General features: G+C 47.6%; 1 pseudogene; it reads right to left on the bottom strand.

The window, feature by feature from the left end:
* Positions 1 to 16,484: 16,484 nt before the first annotated feature.
* LOC119315966 lies at positions 16,485 to 17,309 on the bottom strand (annotated as a pseudogene).
* Positions 17,310 to 20,906: the final 3,597 nt, after the last annotated feature.

The following is a 20,906-nucleotide window of genomic DNA, read 5'->3' as shown; positions in this document are numbered from 1 at the left end:
CCAAGTAGGAGAGGGGGAAGGAGAGAAGGAAAAGGGGGGGCACCGCCCCTCCCTCCTTGTCCAATTCGGACTAGGGGGAGAGGGGGCGCGCGGCCTGCCCTGGCAGCCCCTTCCTCTTCTCCACTTTAGGCCCATGAGGCCCATTAACCCCCCGGGGTGTTCCGGTAACCCCCCGGTGCTCCGGTTTTATCCGAAACTTCCCCGGAACACTTTCGGTGTCCGAATATAGCCATCCAATATATCAATCTTTATGTCTCGACCATTTCAAGACTCCTCGTCATGTCCGTGGTCACATCCAGGACTCCAAACTAACTTCGGTACATCAAAACTCATAAACTCATAATATAACTGTCATCGAAACCTTAAGCGTGCGGACCCTACGGGTTCGAGAACAATGTAGACATGACCGAGACACGTCTCCGGTCAATAACCAATAGCGGAACCTGGATGCTCATATTGGCTCCTACATATTCTACGAAGATCTTTTATCGGTCAGACCGCATAACAACATACGTTGTTCCCTTTGTCATCGGTATGTTACTTGCCCGAGATTCGATCGTCGGTATCCTATACCTAGTTCAATCTCGTTACCGGCAAGTCTCTTTACTCATTATGTAATACATCATCCCGCAACTAACTCATTAGTTGCAATGCTTGCAAGGCTTAAGTGATGTGCATTACCGAGAGGGCCCAGAGATACCTCTCCGACAATCGGAGTGACAAATCCTAATCTCGAAATACGCCAACCCAGCATGTACCTTTGGAGACACCTGTAGAGCTCCTTTATAATCACCCAGTTACTTGTGATGTTTGGTAGCACACAAAGTGTTCCTCTGGCAAACGGGAGTTGCAGAATCTCATAGTCATAGGAACATGTATAAGTCATGAAGAAAGCAATAGCAACATACTAAACGATCGGGTGCTAAGCTAATGGAATGGGTCATGTCAATCAGATCATTCAACTAATGATGTGATCCTGTTAATCAAATGACAACTCTTTGTCCATGGTTAGGAAACATAACCATCTTTGATTAACAAGCTAGTCTAGTAGAGGCATACTAGTGACACTCTGTTTGTCTATGTATTCACACATGTATTATGTTTCCGGTTAATACAATTCTAGCATGAATAATAAACTTTTATCATGATATAAGGAAATAAATAATAACTTTATTATTGCCTCTAGGGCATATTTCCTTCAGCTATGCCAAAACATTGCTTCAAATTATTAGTGACATTAGATTAAGATGCAAAAAACGATATCATTATTGCATTCTCATAGCAGTGCCGAAATAGTAGCACAAGATTACTAGCCGAATTCAGAGTCAAAATCAACAAAAAAGGAATGTACCCAATCATGGGAATCATAACTGCAGACAATGCCATTGTAGACCGGTTGACACTAGTCACCAACATGGATGATTCAATTCATGCGATCTTTTTGTGCAGTTCACCTAAAATGAAGCAATGTTTGCATCATGCAGTTAGCAAGAAGTACTTGGTCCCATGAGCTGACAGCTAGCAAGAATCACTAAAATTGAGCAACATTGAGGTTGTTTGTCATGCTCATGGAAGGTTCAACTATACTTTACTTATGTTTTTGTGTAGTTCCGCTAAAAGCAAGTGCCATTGTGGTGACGGTTATGACTAATCTTGCAAAGGCTAATAAACTGTTGCACGAGATAATCGATAGAGTTAGACGAAGAGGTTAGGAACTCCAATACTCCTTTGTGCAGTTCCACTAAAATTGAGAGACGTTGCCCATGTGACATTTTAGTAGAATTGCATAAGACACTTTAAGAAAACAAAATGTGTTTTGTATAGTTCACCAAATGGTCACAATAGCAACGAGCTGAAATGGATATCCCTATCTGCACAAAAAGATAGAAAAATAATAATTACTAGTCAATAACAAGATATGAAACATGCACGAAATGAAAAGAAGTATCTTCCTTATCTTCATGGTAATCGTGTAAGGACAGTAGAAACTTTTAAGCGGCACCATTGTTTCATATTACCGGAAACATTATGATAAACAATGACATCGATCAAATATGTCATTACTTTAATGGTGGCATTGCTTTATTTTATCGGCTACATTAGATTAACAGCAGCTAAAGAGTTAGTATAAGGGCATGGGACAGTGGGGACACTAGGACATTCACCAACGTACAAAAGCAACTTACTTATCATAATGGAAAATATATCAGGAGAGTATCATTTGTAAAACAGTTTAATTACATCATATTACTAGAGGCATTAGATTAACAATTACATTGGTTAGACATGTCCTTACTTTGACAATTGGATTGCTTCATTTTACAATCGTCATTACATTAACAGCAACAAAAAATTGGTATAAGGGCATGCGACAGTGGACGCATCAGCACCATGTACCTAGAAGGAGGCATAATGTGGTGAGGCCAAGTTTGTTGCCCCGAGCAACAAACATCCAATCAATAATAGATCTCTTTAACCACCTTTTACTATGTGAGGACATCAAATCTAATCCTGGACATACTCTTTTGACTTGTCCCCCAGCCGCTACTTTATTTCCTTTTTCAACCAATAATAGATATGTTCCTTATCCAGTTTGTACTGCGTTTTTTCCTTTATTTTCCTTTTCAATCAAGAGACTGGTTGGGTAGCTAGTCTCTACTACTCCCCCCTTTATTACCTCTTTGAATCAAGTCCTAGATTCATGCTACAACTCCCCTCCTTTCTTCCCTGTTTGAACCAAGTCATATATTCGACTATATGAAGTAGCTTTACCTCTAATAGTTGTAAAAATTTAGGTGGCTCCACATGCATACATGTGAGGAGATGGACCATTAGTGCAAGGCCATTTTTGAAGAAAGTTATACCTGAGGGTTGTCAGGATGTGGCTAGGAGGGCGGCGGGAGGCCAGATCTGGCCACAATACAGCAGGGAGAAAGAAGGGGTCGGAGGCCCTCCCGAGCCGGTGTTGTGTCGGAGAGAATGGCACGGGTAACCGATCGGGACGCGTCGGGAGTTGTCTGTCTCCTCCCTTGCCACTGACTACTGTATGAACGATGCACCTACTCCCCTACCCGGTCCGAAGGGATCTGGCCGGATCTGTGACCAGTGGTGAGCAGAGAGAGTGTGTGACCACTGCTGCCTTGTTTAGATCTGGAGAGGGTGAGAGAGTGAAGAGAGCAACCCTAAAGCAAGTGTTGAGGCTCTTGCCTATATAGTTAGTGGAGTGAATTTATTTTCTCTCCATAATAATCGTTTCAATTTGTGTACGTGACATTGAAAAAAAGAATCTCTATTTAACGTTATAGTACTACAATGAACAAAACTCCACGGCATCCAGGAGTACCCGTAGTATTATTCACTTGTGGACCCCGGCCCTCCATTCATTGAACAAACACACGAGTAGAGAACAAACAAGATTGAACTCTTTTAGCTTTGAGATATCGATGGTACCCTTTGACCACATTGCATCAATGTACTCAGTACTTTGAAGTTGACGTAATGCGTGGCTTCTGCAGTTCACATCTAAATGCAGGAATACCATACATTTTGTTTGATAACTACCCTGTACGTATAAACACATCACAGTTTACATTCCGAATCGCTAGCTAGAGCTTGAATTGTATTTGTTTTCAACATAGAGTGGAATCAAAATTTTGAACTCATGATCTTAGCATTTGCAAAAAAAACGTAAAGAGCCACCAATCTTTGTTCTACTTTTGATCATACTACGACATATGCAACCCTTTAGTGAAAATGTCCAGATCTATTATAAAAAGTTCACCAGGAGTACTACAAAGCATCTCAAACATAATAAAACTACATCGAGATTCCGAGACCACCGAACAATCTACTGCCGTCAGAATGAGTTGTCGACGCACCGTTGTTGCCGCCATCTTACCTGAGCTGGCTTGACCTCGTCGATAATAGTTGGGAAGTCTTCATGCACGTAACCCTAAGGAGCAGGGAGCCAAAGCCATAGTAGTCGTAGTTGATCTGAAGCACCTAATTGATATAACACAAAACTTTGCCACACGACAAGAAACCCTAACCTCACCTCCCCAAGGAGAAAACATGAATCTACACCGGAGTTTCGTCGACTATGTTTCGACGAGGATCCATGGTGCAAACCATCGATACAAAATTATATTTAAAAGTCGAGGATGGGCCTTTTCACGCGCGCTATTCGTGGCAGTTTTGCCTAGTCGGCTTGACAGAGAGGCAAGGAGGGTGAGTGAGTAGTGGATTCAACTTACTACTGGAAGATGGGGCTGTGTGATTTGACGGCTTGTTACGGTTGGAAAGGTGGGACCTTCTGATTTTACTACTAATTATAGTCGTTATTACTGCGGCGCCACGACCGGGGTGAAGCTCCCCTTCCGTTCCCCACTCTAATCTGGTGCATGACACGTCGACTCGGATGCTGGATGTCCCACATGTCAGCGAAAGGAAGAATAATTGTCGCGGACGACGTAACAAGGAGCAAAGAACCGTGCGGTATACTCTAGTTTAGCACTGGAGTACTAGTATATGTCGGAGGAGTGCGAAACACGGCAGCCTAGTGAACCAGCAGGTGATAAAAAACAATATACTACAGTCCAGCCTTTAGCATGTAAAAACACGTCACCGCTTCCTCCTCCTCTCGGTTTATCGCCATTAGCGGAGCAAGAGCGTCGTCGCAGCTTAGCTAGTACAATACATAGGATCCTATTCCATAGGAATTTTTTCTATGTAATATTTTCTACTCCTCTCCAACCTTTTTTTACAATTCCTTTATTTTTCCTGTGGCTTTGAACACTCTTTGCTAATCCTATTGATTTAGAACTCTAGTCCCATACTTTCTCCATTCCTATATTTTCAGTATCCTGGTAATCAAAGAGGCCCTTAGGCTGCTCCCAATACACCGATGCTTAGATGAGGCGCTACACACATTAAATAGCTTAGTAAGGTCATGTACAATGCTAGGTGCTTAGGGAGATGCTTAGAAAAATAAACTGGATTTTCAAAAGCACTGGTGTCTATTTCTACAGGAAAGACGTCTATGGCCGCCTTATACAATGCTAGGTGCTTAGGGAGGTGCTTAAAAAATAACCGGATTTTCTGAAGCACTAGTGCCTATTTTTATTAGAGAGACACCTAATTAAGCGTCTACTCTATACAAATAAGCACCAATGCGTAAAGAAAGCTTCATTTATTTATTTAAGCACCTCTCCTAAGCACCTTGCATTATACAAGGCCTAATTAAGCGTCTACCATGTACAAATAAGTACCGATGCTTAAGAAAAATCTGGTTTATTTCCATAAGCACCTTGCATTGTACAATGCATAGATGTTTAGCTTCTTGTAGTTAAGCTTTCTTCCTTTAATGATTTGGCAACTAAACTTCTTCATGCATTGGTGGGTTTCTTTCATTTAAATGTGTTGCCTAGGTTCATGTGTTTGGCATTATTTCTTCCTAGGGTCACCGCACTCATCTTTCTCATCTTAATTAACTTGTCACATCGGATTTTTTTGCCTACATGGTAGGCTTAGCACATGTATAAGGTGGAGCACTGGTACGGGCCTATTGGTTTAGGTCCGGTCATTTTTTCAATGAAATATGTCCAAAATGTAATGAATGTGCTCCGGTTTCTATGAAAATTATCCGATTTGCATGTAGTAATTTATTTATTTATTCTTTTACCGGGGGGAGGGGGGTCGCATGTAATTCGCCCGATTTGAAATGTACGCCGATATGGTTGGATGGCCCGCTCCCGCATCACCTTCCGAGGACTCGTCTGTATCGCTTGGCACTCAGCGTTTGGAGATGCCCCGAGTGCTTGCACGTGGATCTAGATGCTCTATGTCCCACATGTCGGTGAAAGGAAGCACGTAGAAATATTCCGGCGACTGCGGAGCCGAGGAGTACATCTCAGCAAAGAGGAAAAATGCATGAAAAATATGTACTATGAAGCGTATCTGTGGTTCGAACATGAGACCTAAAGTGATGACAGTTATAGGTCGCACACACCCAACTAGTGGTACTAGTATGTACGAGTACAAACGAGTACGGAGTACTCTTGCTCTATCAACACGAGTCCCATCTGACAACGGCATCCATTCTACAACTAGCTCTTCTCCCTCCTTGTTTCTCTCTTCTAATTCTAATTCAGCTGACGCGCGGAGGGCGGGGTGGTGATTTGCCGATTGTCAGTTTGTTCAACTGCGGTCCCACATGACAGTGAAAATGCTAGACAACACGCGTTCCCTAGATTGAGCGGCATGCCGGGCTGACCGAGGAGTACTCCCAACTGTGTGGGGGTGCGTCGCGAACGCGACAAGCTTTTTCTTTTAAACTTGTAAAAAATGTTAACATTTGGTTATGCTTCTGCTCCTTGGCATGATAGACCGATGGAAACAATGATTAAAAATGCCAGGGCAGGGATTCCCGCGCAATAAGTGGGGGTGTTTGCCAGTTTGGTGCATTGTTGGTTTTCTCACATCGGGCCCACATGTCAGTGATAATATGCCAAGCCCATGCGTGCTGAGCGGCGGGCCGAAACGACAGTGTGGGGTGCGACGCGAACGGGACAGGCGTGTTGTACTTGTTCCACTTTCTCATTTTGAACATGTGATGTGCAACGCTTAGTTTTGAATTTATAAGTTTAGTTGTCGCGCCCATATATATAATATAGTTTGGTAGGTTGGGTCATGCATCATACGTAATTTTGAAACAACCAGTACAACTACACAAACATGTAAACATACAACATAAAAGGAGGGTCACATTACTAGTTGGCATCAAGCCGGTGAAGGGAGAAGGCATGGCGGTGATAGAGATGGTGGTGCGGTGGAGATGGCACCAGCCTAAAGACCGGTGCACACGGTGGTGGAGCCTCCTCCTCTTCCCTTGATCTTGTCCCTTCTTCTATGAAGTTGAAGTCGGAGCAACAATTGATCTTGGACGAATGATGGATGGTGATGGCGACTAGGGTTGGAAAGGTATTTATAAGAGCTTCTCCAAGCCTCCTCATAGATGTAGGTCCCCTCCTTTGATACCAGGGCTCAAGATGAGTCTAATCCTCTCCCAAACCCTTCCTTGTTGGCCAAAGGATCATGTGGGAACAAATGGCGACGAAATTGGTGAAGAATCCCGTCTAGAGAGGCAACTTTCAGAACTGCCCGGGCCAGGTATGAGTGGCGGCACGAACAACAATGCTCCTACTAGACGTCGTCTTCCGCTCTCTCCTCCTCTGGTAAAACGGCTGTCATTTCTTCATACGAACTCGAAATTTGACGTTCTTGGACTTGTTGGAATCGTATATGACGCCGATGCACATGTGGCATTGGATATTGATTTAGAGCACTTTGATCTTAAGTTAGGTCGTACTCCCACTTAGCAGATGCATCAGTTGGTACCACATCACCCTGCCAAGTAGTAGTACTCTTGGCTATTCAAACCCATTTTGTTCACCAGTTAATTTGTTGGTAATGGGAAAACTAAGTTGATGCAAACGACCCAAGCCATCTGCTTCCTTAGAGCGTCTCCACGCAACAAGGGATTCCCGCCTCCTACCTGTGCCGCTACCCATTTGCTTCATCTTTTGTGGCCTTAGGAACATGGAGGCGCAGTGGATCCTGGCCCTCATTGGCGAGATGGCTCTTGCTCCTTTTCTAGGTGTTTTATTGAGTTTGTTTAGGGTGTGTGTCCTACTCAAAAAGATGAGGTTGTGGCGGCACCGTAAAGATGGAATAATGTTCTCGCGCGTCTTGCGTCATCGGAGGGCGTATGGAGGTGTATCTCCAGTGGATCTCGCGGGATTACGTCGGTGTTTGCCTTCGTGGGTTCTGTTTATGTTCATTTGCATTCATATATCTACTGGTTAGATCCTTCTGATCTATGATCTCTTCATCGGTCACGGTTATTATTCTGGTGCGTTGGCCAATAGAAATTTTTATATATTTTTAAAAAATGGGTGAATGGTGTCAGTGTGTCAAAGATAAAAAGAACACCTTTCATGTTGTTTTGTACTTTTGCTATGAATCAAAAGGCACTTAGTGTTTAGCCTTTCTTTTGTTTTTGTGGGCCATAAATGATCACATTGTTAGTTCGATTTGATAGGCCACTCTATATATTTTTGCATGATTTCTAGAACTTTTGGATGGCGGATACACCCATATTGCCGAGATCACTAATTAAGGGATACACTTTGCAAATGTCATTCCCACCTTCTCAGGCAATGATAAGTGGTACATTGCATGCGCGTCACTTGTCGCAACATGCGAGTTTCTCCTTTTTTTATAGATTCGATTATTCAAAATGGTTTATCTCTTGAACCCTGCATCCAAATGCCAAACCGTTTTCATTGTTGGATTTGTCGCGTCAAGATCTTCAAAACTAAATCCCATGTTAACAGGTTTCAACAAAAAAAATCATGAAAAAAGGGGGGAAAACGCATAGCCGGAAGCACCTTTTTCACTTTTTCCACTTTCTAAGAGGCACAGATGTGTTCTTGCGGAAGCAAATTTGTGCCTCACGTTGAAGCAAGTCTGTGCCTCCATGAGAAGCAAATATGTGGCTCTTATGACAGCAAAAAAAAATGTGTTTTTCCCTTTTCCGAGAGGCACGCATGGAAGCAAATATGTGTCTCCACAAGAAGCAAATCTGTGCCTCTCGTGGCGTTTCTTTTTTCCTTTTTCGAGTGGCTCGCGAAAACAAACATGTGCCTCTCGTGGAAGCCAAAAAATATGTTATTTTTCACGCATTTTTTAAAATTGTTTTTTTCTCTAAAATCTAAGGGAAACCGGGCAAAAGTCGAAAACCCCAAAAAAACCACAAAAGTTAATCTAAACCTCAAAAACATGTGAAGGAAAAAAATCCCAAGGAAGCGCCTAGCACGCGACATGTGCAGCGGCCGAGAACGCGTTAAATGGCGTACTCTCAGCCCACCAAAAATGCCCCATGTGGGGCTCTCGCAAAGGGCACACCTTAATTAGTAACTCTCCAATATCATGTGCACCCGCACACATATACTCATAACCTCCTCGCACAAACTAGCAGTACAATTCTAAATTTCGGACCACACGGTTGGTAAAAAATGATACCACACAATTCCTATAAATTCCGGAAGTCATATAGATTTATTCATGAGTTGCCTCGCATTATTCTCTAACTATCTCTTTAATTAATACTCCATCAAAATTCCTTTTGTTGAGTAGCTGTTTTATGGAACTAATGATTATTGATTATTGGCGCTCTGAATAAACATTCTCATGTTGCCTTTTCAGTCGGCAGCTATGCCTAATGTCAGTGTCATCGATCGGTACCAGTGAGTGCATGGGATTACTGTTCCCTGGTCTTCCCGGATCACACCCCAACTACGCCTAGCTAGCTACTGATGTGGATTTCTCTAGCCGGTAGTTAGCAAACACATCGGCCGGTACCTCATCACACTGCCATGCGGTACTCAACGACTATTCAAACCCATTTGTGAGCACCATTTTTTTCGAAGGGAGAAGGAGATGCCATTGCCATCACACTGTCATGGCTCTTTTTGGCGCGCATGTTGCTTTGCCGGTGGGCATGGGAGAGCAATGTGGTGCACCGAGTTGTCCTTGTCGAAGAGCTAGCGTCGGGTTATTGTAATAGCAGTTAGCTAGCTCACTCGTGCCAAACCGGCGTTGGTGTCACGGCCCGGGACCGGGGTGGTGGATCGATCTGGTGTTGACGTTGTCGGAAGGAACGTACGGGAAGCTCAGCGCTTGGTGTGCACTGTGGCATACGAGTACGTTTTTGTGCGCGTGTTGCTGTCGATGCGTGTTTAGCCACGTACTAGTATGGAGGTTGTGTGCCGCTCAAGACACGTTCGTAGGGAAGAAAAGCCTGCATACTTACTAGGTCAAAGCTGGCAATGATGGCGCACTCGTGATTTGATTGGCCGTTCGTTAATTAGTCCATAAGTACCGTCTGATGAAAGCCCGGACTTTCCATTATGGATGATATCACCATCATGGGTCATGCATGGCTGCGTGTGTCGGTGTTATAGTGTGGCGGGATTAGGGGTGGAAACGGATCGGATGTTACTAGAATACATATACATATCGGACGTTCCTCGATTCAGAAGGAATATGAATAATAGCGACATATATTGCTTAAGAAAGTTAGTCGATAGCTATGTGACATGAAATAATCTACTTGCAACACACAATAAGTCAATGGCAAATAGGTTTATGAATAAATACTACTTTAAGGGCAACGGCAACCCGCAAATTTTCTTCACATTCGTTTGCGGACAGGAGGAGACCAGTCCGCGGAAACAGATGCGAGAGGACGCCATCCAACCGTAGCCGCATACATTTTTACAACAACAACTCGTATCAATCGAAAGAAATTCGTGCAAACACGGCTGGATTTCATATAAACATGACGGATTTCATATGAAAATGCCGGATTTTCATATAAACATGACGGATTTCAGTACATTTACACCAACTAAGCGGTGCTAGTTCGGCTCTGGAGGTATAATAATACCTAATCCAAATGGTCGCCCGCGGATCCCTTTGTCTTCCTCATGTCTGGCAGCCCGATCACCGACTGCCGGGAGCCTCGGAGGTATATGCTTCAGCATAAAAGATGGCTCGCTTCTCCACCGCTCATCGGAGTGGAACCCCCGGGTGATGTATCAGCGGAAGGGGAAGGCAGCGCCTCCGCTTCCGTGGAGCGCATGTGGAATCGACGGAGGTCCTCGCAAGAGAAGAACTAGGCAAAACATCGGTTGTGTATGCCGGCGTCGCCTCGGTGGTGGCCTTCATGGGACCCAGAAGGCGGCGGCCTCCCGTGTTCTACTTCTCCTTGATGATGGTGGCGGACGCGGAGGCGCCGGCCACCAACTCGTCACTCTCTGCGCACCCGGCTTCTGTCTCTGCCTGCATGGCGCGGTCGCAGCGCAGGCACGGGAGGCACAGTACGACGCGGTAGCAATGACACCCGTGTCGCCGTACTCCCCGTTGTCCCGGCTTGGCGCAACTCGCCACTCATCATCGAATGGGCCTAGAGCGGCAAGTTGCTAAACCACGCGCCGGCTTGGGACGACAACTTGCTCCGTCAGGTCAGGTGCGGGAGGTGGATAGCGAGCTGCCTCGCTTGTATTCATCCGGCTCGGCAGGCCACCCAGCCGACTTATATGCCGGAGAACTGCTCTTCGGAAGCCATCAGAAGAATGGTGAAGGAGGAGGTGGGGGAGTGGCGGAGGATGAGATTCTTGTCGTGCGTCTGGCCTCGTTTAAATAGAGGGCGGATGGGAGGAGCTTGGCTGGTGTTGTGTTTAATGCAGGCCCGCTCATGAACGGACATGTGCTCGAAGTAGGTTTCTCGCCTTCCACACGGGTTTTAATGAAGGCGTATAAATGCGACGAGGAGGCGTGTTCAGCCGGGCGAGCAGCAGACGACGCCCTCGGTCAGCGCGTCGCTTCAATGGCGGAGACAGTGTTAGGTCGCGTCTGCCCTAAGCTGCCTTCAATGCGGAGCGGCGCGCTCTACAGCGACATGAAGGCGGGCAGCTGGCGCCGCGCGGGGCGCGCGCGGGAGGGCACAAGGTTTTTTGGTGGACCAAGGCGGTCAAAAGTGGGTTTGGGATATGTCCGGACTCCCGCAAACTTCTCCCACTTTTGTCTCCAATTTGCGGGAGAAATCGCGTCCGGACCACCCCACGGACCGATACAGGTCGGCGTTGGATGGCGTCCGTGGTCCGGACAGTGCGATCCAGACGGTTGACAGTGTGGTCCGAATGGTTGCGGGGGGTTTGAGGGTTGGCGTTGAAGATGCCCTAATGCATAATAATTTGATTTTTTTTGCAAGTAATAATTTCATATTTCAGCAAAGAGTAAAATTTGACCATTCATTTGGATTTTATGTTGGATAATTGGCCTATTGTGTCTAGAATTTTGAAAATTACCTTCTATAATCTTGTTCGGATATGTATTCACTTTCATATCCATATTTCATATTTGTGTCAAAATCTCATAACGTGTTTTTTTACTTTTTAAATAATTCCGGATACAGATAATTTTTGTTTTCCCTTTCACCCCACAAAAAAAAAAGTTCGGTTGCAGATGTTTTGAATATGAATAGGCATTTTCTCAAATATGAATATCGGATATGTCGGATTATTCACTTCCAGTTTCCGCCCCTAGATGGTATCATGTCAGTTTGTTAGGATCCCCCATTGGTCCACATGATCGAGGTGGGTGGTCATATAATGGGAAAAGAACCCGAGAAATTAAGTGAGGTCGTGGACGGAGCCACTCTCAAGAAATTATGAAAGACAGGTCGAGCCAACTTCAAAGCGAGAGGTTGATATCAGGAAAGTTATAAAAGCTTCAAAGTCATGCTGCTCGTCTCACCCAGCCAGTCAGCCACAGGCAGTGCAACACATCGGCACGCTCGGCACGATACTTGAGCGACCAGATCACCCCAGCGCGGTGTCCAGTGCCCCGATCGAGAATGAGAAGAGAGAAAAGCGAGGCCACAAGGAGATCATGGGCAAAGGCGTTTCTCCACCGCAGCCCAACCCGATCGATCAGGGATTGCCGGTTGAAAAGTTGCACCATGTATCGACCGACACGACTCCCTCGAGGCCTCGATCGACTGCCTACCTTGTTATTCGTCAAGCTCCATCACGCCGGGCCATGACCGAAGTAAAATCACATGGCCTCGAGGGGGTCGTGTCGGTTGATATATGGTGCAACTTTTCAACCGGCAATCCCTGATCGACTGCCTACGTTGTTATTCGTCGAGCTCCATCCATCACGCCCGGTAATGACCGAAGTAAAATCGGATGCAGCTTCAGTGACGTTGTGAAGCGAAGTCACGCAGCGCCTTAGCCCACTATATCAGCCACTCATTGTACATCTGATGGACAGGATTCACTCAAGGCAAAAAAGGCCCAGCTTCAGCAGTTTCAGCGGAAAAGACGAGGCGGGGCGAGGTGTTTTGGCGGGGCGTCATCCAGTTCTCCCGCGCGGCGGCGAGGGTTTGGCGGGAGCGCCACCTTCGAGAGCCTGAGAGAGACAGAGGCGAGAGGCGCTGCTGTGGAGGAGAGGTTGAGATTTGTTTCGTCCAGAGCAGAGGAGTTCGTCACGCCGCATTCATTGGAGAGAAAGTAGGGCGGCCTCGCGCCGCCGCGGAGGCGACGGGGAGGAGGGCCTCGCCGCACCGGAGCTTCTGAGAAGATACAGCGCAGCCGCAGATTTTCGTTCACCTGATCTGCCCCTGGATTCTACCGAGAAGATATAATCGTCGTTCGCCTGAGGTAATTCTGATTTTAGTTGAATTTTACTGCAGCCAAGCTCAGACCGTGAGCACCTAATTATTCAGAAGTTGAGATGATGCTTTCACTAGTAGTAATGCTTTGGATTTTTTACGGGATTACATGGTTATGCAAGTTGTAGTAATTCTTTTGACCAGTCCGGATCACACACACCAGATATAAATACATGGTTGTGCAATTTCAGATCACTCACCACACACGCAACACCCCAGATATTCAGAAGTAGAATAATCTGAATTTTTGTTAGTATGTGAGTTTCAAATAGTAGTAATCTGGTGAAAGAACACTAACTAACACTACAAATTGTTTAGGGAGTTTCAAGTTCTGATTTGGTGAAAGAACACTAACTAATATTCAGATATACTAGTAGTGCAATATTAGTATTAGTAATTGTTTTAGATTTGCATCTAGACTATTAGTTGGTGTTGTGCAATTTAGTCGGCTGATTATATGTGTTGGCAATGGCAGATTAATAAGGTGGTGTGCAATGGCGCAATCTGATAAGGGGATGCCTCAAATTGGCATGATATTCAAAAGTCAAGTGGTGTCTTGGTTGTTTTGGGTAGCATATGGTGGTCGTGTAGGCTTTGATGTGAGGAAAAGGTACACCAATGTGAGCAAATTTGATGGTAAGGTAACTTCCTGTAGACATGTTTGTGCCAATGAAGGTCAACGGAAAAAAATGCAAAGAGAATCCGTTCGGAAGTGCTTTAGAGCTGAGACAAGAACTGATTGTAAAGCTCGAATGACTCTTACATTGGATCGAGAGTCTGGAAATTTGGAAGTCACGGATGTAGTTCTTGAACATAATCACTTGCTTCACTTGCCACAAACCCGCCACCTCATGGTGTCCCAAAGGAAAATTTCAGAATTTCAAGCATATGAAATTGAAGCCGCAGATGATTTTGGAATTAGGCCTAAAGCTGCATATGAGCTTGCTACTCATCAGGTTGGCGGACCACTTAACCTCAGCTACACTTGTCGACACCACAGAAATCTTTTGCAAAGCAAGAGGCAAAGAGAGCTTGCTTTTGGTCAGGCAGGCAGCATGTTAAAGTACTTTCGTGGAAAAGTTGCTGAAAATCCATCATTTCAATATGCTTTGCAACTAGATTGCGAGGAGAATATATCAAACATTTTCTGGGCTGATGCTAAAATGATGTTAGACTATGCACACTTTGGCGATGTTGTCACATTTGACACTACTTTTGGTACAAACAAGGAATATAGGCCATTTGGTGTTTTTCTTGGGCTCAATCAGTTTAGGGAGACTACAGTTTTTGGTGCTGCACTAATGTTTGACGAAACATTTGCCTCATTCAAATGGCTCTTTGAAACTTTCCTAGGTGCGCGTAATGGAAGGCAACCTAGAACTATTTATACCGATCAAGATTATGCAATGGTAGAGCTGTAGAGGATGTGTGCACAGAAGCATATCATGGACTGTGTACATTTCACATAATGCAAAATGCTGTGAAACATCTATCTCCAATTAAGGGTGAAGATGAAGACGAGGGTGAAGAGAAAGAGGAGGGTGAAGGCAAAGATGAAGATGAAGAATCACATATTCTCACTGATTTTAGTGCTTGTATGTATGGCTATGAGGACAAGGTTGAGTTTGAAGAAGCATTTGCCAACATGAGGTTAAAGATGCATAAGCAAACTTGGTTCGATAGTATCTACAAGGTAAAAGAAAAGTGGGCTGAATATTTTATGAGAGATGTCTTCAGTTTGGGAGTGAGAAGTACACAATTAAGTGAGAGCTTCAACAATTCATTGAAGAGCCATTTGAAATCTGATTTTCATATTGTTAGATTTTTAAAGCATTTTGAAAGGATAGTGGAACAAAAAAGAAACAAAGAGCATTTTAAAGCATTTTCATATTGTTCTAATATGTAGAAGTTGGTTAGATGAAACTTTGGGGGTTAACTATAGTTATCCGATGGTATTTTGGTGGCTAACTATAGTCTTTTGTGGCCTAAGTGTACAAGTGAAATGGCCTATTATGTAACATACTTGGATGGTTATTCATCAATAGTACTTGTTGCTACAGGATTTGAATGGTATGGTTCAGACTATCAATCTCAAGTGCTTGAATATTTGTGCTACAGAGTTGTACGAATGCTAAGTGCTTGCAAATTTCAAGGTTGTGATACAGTGTTTCTTTCTCTGTTTGCTTCAGACTTCTGATATGTAGTGCTTGCAGTTTTCAATGTTGTATAGATTATACACTGAAGTTAATTGCTTGCAATTTTCAATGTTATACTGTAATACTTTCCCTTGTATAATGGGATTACTGTTCATTTCATATTATGCTCAACATCAGATATTTTCTATGTGTTAAGTCTGGAGAGTGTCCAGTGCCTCACTGTTTTACTCACATCACTGTAAATGAAAACTACCAAGACTGGGCCTTTTTGCCTTGAGTGAATCCTGTCCATCAGATGTACAATGAGTGGCTGATATAGTGGGCTAAGGCGCTGCGTGACTTGGCTTCGACTTGGCTTCACAAAGTCACTGAAGCTGCGTCCGTCTGGTCCTGCTGCGCGCGGACAACAACGGACGAACGGACGGACGGATGTCCTCCACTGGTCGCGACCCGAGCCTCGCTCGCTCGCATGGCGCACGAGGCATCATGCATGCTGCGTGCATCTGGCCGCGGCTCTAGACAGCGGCACCGGGGACGGCGAGGTGCAGCAGCCGCCGCAGGCCGAGACGCCAAGCATGTGTTCTCGGAACAGGGTACGTACTCCATGCATGGAGCTGTCGCCGTCATACATTCTGTCAGACGCACAGCTCCATGCATGATGCGCAGGCAACACTAGCGGCGGTGACGGCGACCCCCGTGTAAATGCGGTGGGGGCATCGCCGGCGCGCTTGGACCATGCATGCCGGACGATGCGGCTATATTACATGCAACGTACTACTTAGTACGTACGTACGGGGAATGGATCGGAAGGTCCCGCGCACACGTACTACCTGGTTTATGGCGTCTGGACGTTAGGACATCTCCACCCGTCTCCCAGAAGGCCCCCAAAAGCACTTTTCCAGCGTCGGTGGTTAAAAAAGTTTGCACTCGCGCCCCCAGGAGCACAAATATCGTCGGATTTGGTCAAAACTACGGCCGGCGCTCTCATCCCATTCCCAGGATCCCGAGGGGCAGCTGGGGGAGGAGAGAGACTACTTTAGTTGCTTTGGGCCCATTGTCAGCCTCCCACTCCCTCTCTCTCCTTGCTTTTCCTTCGGGCCCACCCACATGATCTCTTTTCTCTTTCTCTCCCTCACCAACTCCCGCCCGCACAGAACGCCTCGCCGACGACGTCCAGCTGCGCCGGACCCGCCGAGCTTGCCGCCCCGCATCCTCCTCGTGCTTGTCCCTCGCTGCCGCCGTCGCTGTCCCCGCGCGGGCGCGGGGGGCCGCCGCCGCCGTGGAAAAAATTCCATTCCTTCGTGGTGTCCTAGCACCTCGAGGCTCACGCGCGCGCCGTCCAGGCACCGGAGCCCCCGCGCCCTCCGCGCGCCGATCCCGAAGTGCTCCGCCAGGGCCGCCGCCGCCGCCTCCTCGTCCTCCTCCTGGCCGTCATCCCCGGCGGCGGCCGGCTCGAAGCACCCCTGCTCGCCCTGCGCGAGGAGCACGTCGAGCGAGTCGACAACGCCCACGGGCTCCGGCGCGCCCAGGCCGAAGGCGGCGAAGGCCTCGCGCATGCGCGGGCAGCCGGCGCACCGGATGACGTGGCCCGCCCACACACGGCCGTCCAGCAGCTCGAAGATGTCCGGGAAGACATCCTCGAACGAGGGTGCGCCGGAGAAGGCGGAGAGGACGCCACCGTCGGCGCCGGCGTCGTCCGGGTGGATGAGGGTGGAGTAGCTGGAGACCTCGACGAGGCGGCGCGGGCAGACGAGGATGGCGGCGAACTCCAGTAGGCTGCACTAGCTAGGCAGCGACAGGGACTGCGCAGCCTCCACGTCGAAGAACACCATCTCCCTCTTCTTGGTGGTCGCCATTGGTTCCAGCAAGCAACTCGGTGGTGGTTTCTTGGCGATGGAGCTTTGTTTGTTTGTTTCTTGCTTGAAGGAATGGAGGAGAGGAGGGACGGGAGAATGGATGATCCCTGTCTTGTCGGAGGAGCCTGTCGATGGAGCTCTGGGGGCGCGACGAGTGGAAAAAATTCCACCCTAGGCCGAAGTTTTCACCGGCAGCCCCCCAGGAGGCGAAAAAAATGCCTCCTGGGGAGGCCAACGGCTGGAGATGCTCTTAGAGCATCTCCAACAGCCGTCTCAAAAGGCGCACGCGTGCGGTAAATCGAATTTTTAGTGCGCGCGGGACATTTTGGCACGCTTCAGCGGTGGAGGTAAACTCGCGCGCGGGGGAATCGTTTGGCCACGCGCGGGAAAAGGCGTCAGCTCGTGCGCTATTTTTGGCGCACCGCTTCCGGTGTGCCTTTAAATTGCGGTGCTCGCCACGCGCCTATTCCACACACTTCCTCTTCCACTGTCACGCGCGCCTCCATCGCTTCCTCGTTGCCACCGCTGCCACGCGCGCCTCCACCGCTCCAGCGCCCTGCCACCGACGCGCCACCATGCCGTCGCGCCGCCGAGGAGCGTCGGGCTACCGCGGCGTCCGCCAGCGCCCCAACGACGGGTACTACTCCGAGATACGGTCCGGCGAACTCCGGCTCGGCCTCGGCACCTTCGAGACGGCGCACGAGGCCGCCCGCGCGTACGACGCGGCGGCGTGGCACCTAGGCAGGCCGAGCCCGCAGATGAACTTCCAGGACGTGGACACGCTCCAGCAGGCACTAGACGTTGCCCCGCCGCCTCGTCTTAACACGGCACAAGACCGTGCGGAGCACGTTCAGCGGCAGCGCCGCCTCCTCGTCGCCCAGGAGGACGAGCGCGTCATGGCGGAGTGGCGCCCGCGCCATCCGAAGGACGTCACCTACGAGCAAACCTACTGGGCAAGGTGCCGCGAGCAGGAGACGCAAAGGCGCCTGTTACGGCTCTCTCAAGGTAGTTTTGGTGATTGATGACAACATGTTTGCAGACTAATCATGTGCTTTGAATAGTTCACAGATTCACCCCTGGCACGAGACGTTTTCTTCCCTTTGGAGTGTCTTTCAAGATGGTGTAGCTCTTTCATTTCTTTCTCGGTGGACTAGTTGCGTAGAGGGCACCGTACTATCAATCCGCCGGGGTATTGCATGGGTGGAATCAACACGTACACATCATCTTCTCACCCTCCGAGCTTTTCCATTCCATTGTAGAGATCTCTCCACTTCTCTTTGTCCTTGTCTGGGTCCCAGCAGTAGTACCACGCAACCCAGCCGTAGTACCGCTGAGGAGCCACAAGCGGCAGTACCGCTCCACAACGGTAGTACCGCCCGTGACTCCACAGCAGTAGTACCGCTAGGGTGCCTGGCACCACCGCCTCGTCCTCAGCCTCTTTGGAGAGATTCTCTCTCTCTCTCTCTCTCTCTCTCTCTCTCTCTCTCTCTCTCTCTCTCTCTCTCTCTCTCTTCTGTGTCCCAGCGGTGGTACCGCACTACCAGCGGTGGTACCGCACTACCAGCGGTAGTACGGCCGAAGGGTCACAAGCGGCAGTTCCGCTCCACAGCGGTAGTACCACCCGTGACCCCGCTGCCGTAGTACCGCTGGGCTGTCTGGCTCCTACCGCCTCGACTCAAGGGGTCTTTTTCTCGTGTCGGGTTTTGCGGCACTAGTTGCGGTTGTAGAGGCGGTAGTACCGTTTCAGGAGCGGCAGTACCACCCCTACCACCGCGGTAGTACCGCGTTGGGTCCTATTCCCTACTAGTCTCCTCTGCGCGGCAGTGCCGCTGGCTGGTGCGGCAGTATCACTGACCTAGCGGTAGTACCGCCCTGTGCGGGGCTGGTTGGTGAGGGGCAATGGTTGCATTGTTGCCCCCACTATAAAAAGGGGGTCCTCTTCTTCCCTTTGACCTACCTCTTCCTCCTCAAGCTCCATTTATTGCTCAAGCTCCATTAAATGCTCCAAGCTCCATTTTTGCCCGATCTATCTCTCTAACCAATCAAACTTGTTGATTTGCTCGGGAGTGGTTGAGAAGGCCCCGATCTACACTTCCACCAAGGGATTTTCGATTCCCCCACTCATCCCTAGCGGATCTTGTTACTCTTGGGTGTTTGAGCACCCTAGACGGTTGAGGTCACCACGGAGCCATAGTCCATTGTGGTGAAGCTTCGTGGTTTTGTTGGGAGCCTCCGATTAAGTTGTGGAGATTCCCCCAACCTTGTTTGTAAAGGTTCGGTCACCGCCTTCAAGGGCACCAATAGTGGAATCACGTTATCTCGCATTGTGTGAGGGCGTGAGGAGAATATGGTGGCCCTAGTGGCTTCTTGGCGAGCATTGTGCTTTCACACCGCTCTAACGGAGACGTACTTCCCCTCAAAAAGAAGGAACTTCGGTAACACATCCTCGTCTTCACCGAATCCACTCTTGGCTATCTCTTACCTTTACTTGTGCAAGCTCTTTAGTATTACTTCTCTTACTTGCTTGTATGCTTGTTGTTATTGCATCATATAGGTTGCTCACCTAGTTGCACATCTAGACAACCTACTTTGATGCAAAGTTTAATTTGGTAAAGAAAAGTAAAAAATTGGTAGTTGCCTATTCACCCCCCTCTAGTCAACCATATCGATCCTTTCAATTGGTATCAGAGCCTCATCTCTTTATTAAGGACTTTACTGTCCAAAGAGTATGGTTGATACCGTAGACGGTGTGGAGGAACACTCCGGTGTGAATCCGATCTCGTCTACGGGCGATGGGGGAACCTCAGTCTCTCGTGAGGAGTTCAATGTGGCCTTGGAGACATTAAAAACCTCCATGACGACCGAAGTTGAAAGCATGTTTACTAAATTTCTTGAGGGGTTTAAACTATCCACCGCACCGTTGAAAGTGGGTGACCCCGCCAATAAGGTGACGGATGCTATCCCTGACAAGGGGGAATCTAGTAGTGAAAAGGCTCCTTCTTCTAGTGGTAGGAATGGCACCGGCATCTTTGCCCATGTGGAACCACCACTTGTTTATGGTGGACCGGTTCCTTCCACTCATTTGAATCATGCCGGTCCTCCCCCTAAGATTGTGAAAAATGAGGACTTTGATTCTTGGGTTTACCGCTTTAAACGGCATTTAAATCATGTGAACACTAACCTTTGGAGAATCATTGAAGAAGGTTTCTATCCACATGATCCAAGCAACTTCACTCCTCGAGAAGCCGCGGACAATCAATTCAATGAGAATGCTCTCTTCATCATTCAAGATGCAATTCCACCCGAAGACCTACCTCATCTTCGTCCCTTCGCCTTGGCCAAAGACGCATGGCATTATGTTGTCTCTCTCTACTGGGGAAGCGCAAGCATTCACCGCTCCAACTATGAAGTGGTACAAGATGAGGCTGATGAGTTTGCAATGAAAGAAGATGAAGAACCTCCTGAGCTTTATCGGAGAGTAACCAAACTCGCGGTCTCACTACGAGATCACGGGAGCAAGGACACGGATGACAATTGGATCAAGCGAAAATTCCTCAAGGCAATGATGCCCTATCACAAGGCCATGTCCTCCATCAT

The sequence above is a fragment of the Triticum dicoccoides genome, chromosome 6A, assembly GCF_002162155.2.
Source record: "Triticum dicoccoides isolate Atlit2015 ecotype Zavitan chromosome 6A, WEW_v2.0, whole genome shotgun sequence".
NCBI lineage: Eukaryota > Viridiplantae > Streptophyta > Magnoliopsida > Poales > Poaceae > Triticum > Triticum dicoccoides.
This window is presented reverse-complemented; position numbering and strand designations above follow the sequence as displayed.